Genomic DNA, 8,177 nt, shown 5'->3' on the forward strand with positions numbered 1-8,177 from the left:
CTAAGCGGGGTGTTCCACGCTCAAGCTCAGATTGTTTGTTGACATAAAAAGCCGCACAGGACCATGGGCTTTTGCTTTTCCGGATTAAACCTTTATCAAGCGAATCCTGAATTTCCTTTTGACAATATTGAAGAAGTTCTTCATTCATTTGAATTGGTCTGGCTTTTGTGGGAATTTGTTTTTCCCTAAAGTCTTTCTCATAAGGGAGATCAACAATATACTTCTTTCTATCCCAAAATGTATGTGGCAAGTCAGAACAGATAGTAGATTCAACATGACTTAATAAAGATTGAATTTTTTCTTTTACTTGGGGTTTTCCCAATTGTATCTGAATATTATTAAAAGATACTTCTTCCTTTAAGAAGTTAATTTGGTTAATCTTATTCTCTATAAGATTTATATTCCTGGAGATCGGTTTAGCAGAAAAATTAAATATAATTTTTCTTCCTAAATAATTTGTAGTTATTCCTTCATTAGATATTTGAATGGGAAACAAGGCTCTAATGAAGGGAGTTCCTAGGATTACTTCATTCTTAAGGTTTTTTACCAGAAGGAAGTTTGTGTTAATCCTAAGACCTTGGTTTTCGATGATTGCATTTGATAACTTAAAATTAATCTTTAATATTGAGCCATTTGCTGTGCTTAATTTTTCTGAGGTTTTCTCAAAGAATTTTGTAGGAATTAATCCTTCTAAGATACGTTTTGAATCAACCCCTGTGTCAAATAGGGCCATTGTATCTAAAACAAAATCATTAATAATTATTTTTATGTTTATGTAAAAATTTTGGATTTCAATCTTGTTGATTAATCCCATAAACATATCATCTTCTAGATTATCTGGTTGGTTTTCTTCACTGTTGTTGACACTTTCATAATCACTATCTTCCTCAAGCTGAGAAAGAATGATCTGATGAATTTGTTGTTGTTGACAAAGTTCTTTTACTTCCTTTTTTAGATTGTTTATCTCTGTTTGAAGATCTTGAATTGTTGTTGGTTTAGCTGAAGGATTTTCTAACCTTTTGAATATGTTACTTACATCAAATTTATTGTTTGTAATAAAATCCTTTTGTTTAGGTTTTACCTCTAATGTTTTCTTGAGTTTTCTAGAAAAACCTTCTTTTCCTAGGGGTCAGGTATGGAATTGATTGCTTCAAACAAGAGATCTTGTTCTCTCATTAGAGTATTGATTTGCCCATCATCATTATCTGTTGATGATAGTTGGTCATCTTGTTGGATTAGGTTTAGGTTTTCATCGGAAAGTTTGGAGGATGAAGTTTCTCTCTCTTCTTCCTCTGAGGTTTCGATAAGCAAATTGTTTATTTGCTCTTCAATTGCTGGTTCTAAATTAAGGTTTCTTAACTTCTTTTTTAGTCTACAATATTTACTAATGTGGCCTTGTTTTCCATAATTGTAACATGTTATTTTTTATTTTATTTTTTGTCTAGGATTTTCCATTTCTTTACTGGTTGAGGGTTTGTGTGAGTATCTCCTTCTTGGAAATCTCTTTTTATTAATTGGTTTATTCTCATGGATTTCTTTTCTGGAATTTTGTTTTCTCATTTGTTTTGGACAGGCCGGTAAACCAAATTGTTCGTAGAAGGAACCTAAGTCTTTCTTTGTTTGAGCCTTTTCTTTGGCTAATTGCCTCTGAATTTTGCCATCCTGAAAAATCTTTAAGGCTACCTTTTGGACATAAGAAATTAACTGTCCATATCTTAAACTCTCATATGGAATATCTCCATTTGCAGATTGACTACGGATTTTATCTTTAACCTTGTCTCCTAATGATCTGGGAAGACCGGCTAGAAATTTTTCTTTCCAAAAAGGTTGTTGACTATCTTCTCTGGTGTAAACCCTAGTTAGGAAAGTATCTCTGTACCACCTAAAATCTTCTAAGGTTCTACACTTAAGGTTTGATAATAATTCTGCAGACCTATCTTTCCCTAAGGATGGGTCTCCAATGAAATGTTGGGCTATTGTAAAAATTAATGTGTTAACAGCGTCAGGAATTTCTTTATCTTCGTCATTAGTAATGACTTTTCCATTGAGATCCGTTTTGACTGCGTTGTAAATTTTTTATTTTTCTTCATTAGTGAGATAATTATCCCACCATCCTTTCAATTGTCTAGAAAATCCTGCCACTAAGATATCTATAATGGTTTCTTCTGAACATTAATGGGAGGTTTGGTAAGTTGTAGCTACCATAGTCATATGTTGGAGTGTATTCATGATGTTATACTCTGTTTGTGCATCTATCTTCCATTCATAGATGTTATTTTCACTAAAACTCTTAAAATTGTTTTCACCTCTTTCTTCTAATAGAAGGTCAGGGGCAGTTGGACGTTGATAATATAATTTAGAGGGTGTTTTCCAGTGTTAGGAATTAATTGGATTTATATTCTTTTCTGATAATGATCCTATCTCAGTTGCATTATTTGAGTTTTGGTCACTATCTTCATTAATAACATTAATTAATTTGGAGGTACTTCTTGTTACCATTTTGGAAGTATTTTCTAAAGTTTGGGGAGTTTCTGGAATGACCTTAAGTAAACCACCAATTTTGTTTAGTAATTCACTATGGTTATCGCCTACTCCTTCAGTTAAGGATTTAGTTTTTCTAAGTTCCCTAATTTTTCGTTTAGCTTTATCACTAACTTTGAAAGGTTTGAATAATGGTTTTTCAATAGGAATACTTGGTGAAACTTCCTCAACTGATTTTTGTTTAGGAACTACCTTAGTTTTAAAGGTTTCTCCTAAAACTTGTAAATATTTATTGGTGTAATTTGCCTGTTCCATTAGGCTCTTAATATCTTTGGAGGTTACTTCCTCATTGACATCTTTTGTCTTGAATGGGATTGCCATGACAGGTTTATTGTTACTGTCTTTGACATTTGGTAGTTGATATTGTGTTGTGGGAGGTAATTCCGATTGGATTAACTCACCATCTTTCATTTTCCAGTTTGTTATGACATTTGTTGATAGATCACCTATGATGTCTTGCATCCATGGGTAATCTATATCCTTTCTGATGGTATAAGCATGGAACCAATCAAAGAAAAAGACATTAATTTTGACTCTTTCGACAAATTCATATAACTTGTCTTGGATCTGTTTTCTGTTTGTGCCCTTGTAATGTTGGAAAAACCATCTCCTTTGAAGCTCATTCTCCGGAGAATAAAAATCTTTCCTAAGGGTTTCCTTATCAATGCTAAAGTTGTCAGATAACATTATAAGGTTCCATAGAAGAATAAGTTGAGGATTGGATCGACTTTTGGTCGTCCTCCTGTTCTTGGTTGTAAGTTGTTCTAGGTATACTAGAAGTATCCAATCCTTGGAGGTTTACAGTAGGGAACTGGTTGTGTGACTCAGATTTGGTTAGTCCTACTGGAATTGAACGAGTTCTTACTGAAAAAGACCTTCTAGCTTATTCATATTCAAACCCAGAGGCTTCTATTCTTGATGAAAATGAATTTCTTCGATTGAAGGTTATTTCTACCTTTCCTGAGTTGTCTTGTTTGATTTTTTCAATAATTGGAGCGGGTCGGGGATCAGACGGTGTGGCCTTCTCCATGACCCATTTTTCAGGGAGAGTTACTTCATCCCATTTTATTATTCTTTTTAAAGAAACATTGGCTTTTGTCATATCAGTGATAAATAAGGTTGTTTCTCCCTTTTGTGGTTGTAATAGGACTCTAGACGCACAAGTATTCATGACCTTGTACTGGATCCTATAAATTAAAGCTGCTGGAATTCATGCTTCTTTCATGTCAAGGCCATGAAAGTGGATATTTAAGAACAGAGAGTCAAGAATATTTCTGTCCATTAAACTCACTGTTTTGTTTGGATAACAATTAAATTATACTGGACATTATCCTAAACTGGTTTCTACTGTTTCGATTAAGGAGTCTTCAAATTTATTATGCCTAATATCTCTTAGACACATTAAAACTACTGCATCTATGCCCATGTCAATTAAGGGCTTGATGGCTACTTGTACACAACTGATGTGTAAATATTTATACTTACGGCTGTGTTCATAAATTGAATTTTTTGAAAGTAAATGAAATTCTTCCCCTATATCTTGTCCTAGAGGAATATTGTTTTCTACTGTTTTGATTATGTAATTAAAGTTGTGTATATCTTTAATTGTTTCAGGAACATATAGTTGATCTTGAGGGATTTCTGGAATGTTCCAGTCATCCATGTTTTGATTGATATCTTCGAATCGGACTTCCTCATCGAAGAGATTGTGTTTGGAGGTGACCTCGTGGGTCTGGTTTTCTTGATCATTTAATGAATTTGTATTTCTTGAAGAGGATGATGAGAAAGAATTGGATCGAAAAGAGATACGGGAAAAAGGGCATAAAAGTCTAGACATGATTATAACATTCTCTAATATCTTTGCCTTCATCTGGTTCCATAGAAATATTTCCGTAAGTAAATATGTAACAAAATTTCTTGGACCTGAAAATTTTTAAAGAAAAGCTCTTTTTTTTTTATCGAGAGCCTTATTAGAGAATGTTATACTTTTAAAAACCTTATTAGAGAATGTTATACTTTTTGTCCGTCTCGCCTATTACGTTCTTTCTCTCGCATTTCATTTAGATCTAACTCATCCTCATCCTCTTGGTTGTAAATCAAATGAGAGAAAGAACGTAATAGTTGAGACTTGATAAACTTATCCTCCAATATCATTGTCGTCATTTGGTTCTATAGAAATATTGTCGTAAGCACATATGTAACTATATTTTCCTAGATCTGAAAAATACAAGAAAAAATCTTTTTTTTTGAGTCAATATAGTTTGAACGATACTTCCATAACCACCAGTATATTATGTTGTAACATTTTGTTTGAATAATACACCTTAGTCTTACTGCCCTTCATCATCCATGGGTCTTACTGCTACAGTATTATCCAACTCAAATATTAGACTGTTGTGCTTCCATAAAATATTGTTCAAACATATACTATTCAAATTAAAATTACTGTACACAGTTCCAGATCCATGAAATTAGTTAACATATGTCCTTACGGACACTATTCCTACTTCCCCATCAGGCTCTGATACCAGAGATCAGCGGAAAGGATCAAACGGACAGAAGGGAAGTAAGAATGTAGAATGACAAATGTAAATGCAAAGTTTGAAAACAGTTATCAAGGGCACACCAGAATCCGGCATACAAATCCCAGGTTTTCAAAAGCAAAGAAACCGAAGCGGCGGCAAAGCCGCACAGGATCGGTAGGAGGGAAAAGGGAGATGAACGAAAAACTTGAATTTTATTAAAAATGGAAAGAAATGCTTACAAAGTTGTTCTTAGAGCACCTTTATCCTCTTGAAAACCTGAAATATGCTTACAATACCGGTAACAATAACCGAAACTATTACAATAATTTACTTAAACAATGATTTTTTGATCGGTTAATTAGTTACAATGATTATTCCTTCATTACAACTAATTAATCTTCTTCCAATGAGATGTCGAAGCAATCATCCTCATTCTGGTAGAAAGGATCATCGTCTTGGTCACCAATGTCTTATGAAGATTCAACCTCTTTCTTTGAAGATTCTTCCTCTTCTTCTTGTTGAAGTAGCTGGAGAACTTCTTTAAGGTTCTGCGCAAGGCTTTCTTTGGATTTTGAGCTGGCCAGGAATGCTGCAAGTTGAGACTTTTGATTCAAAAATAATGACGTTTCTGGGTCAGCAGATTTGAGAAATTCTGGGTGACTCTGAAACCAGTTCTTGACTTGGTCCGGAGCAGCCTTTGAAGTACCAAATTGTGTCCACCATTTGACAAAATAATGTCTTTGCAAAGGTGGATATTGCTTGTTATTTTCTGTTTTTCCATATCTGTATTGCCATGAAAAGATCCATGACAAAGCAAAGTTAGAAAAATACATCAGATCAGCGGGAATTCTTGATTCTTGGCTATTGAACATTCTGCTGAACTGTTGAAATCCTTGTTGGACTTCTTCTGGGAAAATTTGTGGGATTGGACCAAAGTAAGTCCACCATTGAATAAACTAGTTTGGGAAATTGTATACAGTATTATTTTTGAAATAAATTAACCATGAATGTTTGAATTTATTGTTCTGATGGAAAAACACATTAGTCCAGGCATCAATATAGTCCCAATAAGTGTATCCTATTGGGTCAAATGGTGTAGAAAACTTTTTGGGTTGGTTAAGATTAGATCCGTAATGTCGTGGCTGCATTAGTTTCAGAATTTGGATTGTAGAGTGGGAATTTATGCTTGGGTCTTTTGAATCTTTGAAGTGCTTGATGGATACTGAATTTGTATCCACTAGAATAAATTCATAGAATTTTCAGGTTTTATTAAGGGTTGTTGGCCTGTAATGGAATCCTTGAGGAAAGACTTTGGCAGTTGCTTTGAAGGGATTTTTGTCCCAATATTCTGGTTCCATTTGAAGGACATTAAAAAATTTATTTTTTGAAATATATTTGTTTGTGGGTTTTGGTGTTAGGTTTTGTTGAACTAACGTTTGTTTTTCTTTAGGGCTACAAACTGTCTTGGTTTGCTTGGTCTTTTGGATCTGTATATGGAGATCTGTTTCGGAATCATCCTCTGATTTTGAGGCCATTTTTGCCCAGGTTTTCTTGGCTAATTTTGGAATTTTGGTAAGGCCCATGTCTTCAAAGGCCTGAAGGGTTTGAATTGACCAGGCGTAGTCAGCCACGGTCTGCTTTGCTGTTACTGGTTTGGGGGAGTCCTGAGTGGATGACTCAGGTTTGATGGTAGCTATTTGGGTCAATGAGCCTTCGATTTTTGTTTTCTGGGTTGATGACCCAGTCTTAGTAGTTGACCTAGAAGTTGTCTTTTTGATTATTGGCTTAGGTAGAGCTAAAAGAACTTCTTTACCTTTACTGCTTGATCTTCCTCCTCTCCCGGAGGAGCTTGACACCTTAGGTGGCATTAGTATTTTTCTGTAAAAATTCACACGTGAAGTAGTTAGGTAGAGAATTTGAGGTGCCCTTGATGTATTCTATTTCGAAATCAAAGACACTTAAGATTGCTTGCCATCTGGCAAAAATTTGTTTTGATGCAAGGTTTTTAACATCCTTTTGAAGAATGTCTTTGGCTGATTTGCAATCAACCCTTATTAAAAAAATTTGATTTAGTAAATCAGATTGAAATTTGGAAATGAACAAAAGAATTGCTAAAACTTCTTTTTTGACAGTTGAATATTTTTCTTGTGCAGGATTCCAATGCTTTGATGTATATGCAATGACATGTTCCTGGGTATGGACTCTTTGTTTGAGGATACCACCGTAGCCTATGTCTAATGCAACTGTTTCGACAATTCTGAATGCTTGAGGAATGGGAAGATACAGGCATTTTATGGATTGGACTTTGAATTTGATTTCTTTAGCCTATCATGCAATGGCTTGACAATGTTATTTAAGTAGGGAACAAAATCGCCTACATAATTCAGACAACCTAGAAATCTTTGTAACTGGGTTTTATCTGTTATTTGGTTTGGGAATTTATTGGCAAATTCAATCGATCTGTCAATTGGAATGATTGTACCTTGATATATGTTATGTCCAAGGAACCTGATTTTAGTTTGGAACAAATTAATTTTCGACTTGGAGACTGCTAATCCATTTTGTTTTATGATATTGATGAAAGTTTGAATGTGTTTAAAATGTTGATCAATATTTTGTGAGAAAATCAAGACATCATCTATGTAGACAATGACGAATTTTGAATAAGGATTGAAAATGTCATTCAGGATTTTTTGAAATTCTGAAGGGGCATTCTTCAGACCAAATGGCATTACATTCCACTCATATTGCTTGAAAGGTAGACTGAACGTTGTTTTGTACCTATCAGATTCTTGGATCTAGATTTGCCAAAATTCAGATTTCATATCAAATTTTGAAAATATTTTGGCAGAATTTAGTTTGTTGAGTAAATCCTTCTTATTTGGGATAGGATATCTAATCCATTGTAATGCTTGATTTAAAGGTTTATAATTTATAACTAAGCGGGGTGTTCCCCGCTCAAGCTCAGATTGTTTATTGACATAAAAGGCCGCGCAAGACCATGGGTTTTTGTTGTTCCGGATTAAACCTTTATCAAGTAAATCCTTGATTTCTTTTTGGCAGTATTGAAAGAGTTCTTCGTTCATTTGAATTGGTCTGGCTTTTGTGGGA

Source organism: Glycine soja, chromosome 6 (genome assembly GCF_004193775.1).
Source record: "Glycine soja cultivar W05 chromosome 6, ASM419377v2, whole genome shotgun sequence".
NCBI lineage: Eukaryota > Viridiplantae > Streptophyta > Magnoliopsida > Fabales > Fabaceae > Glycine > Glycine soja.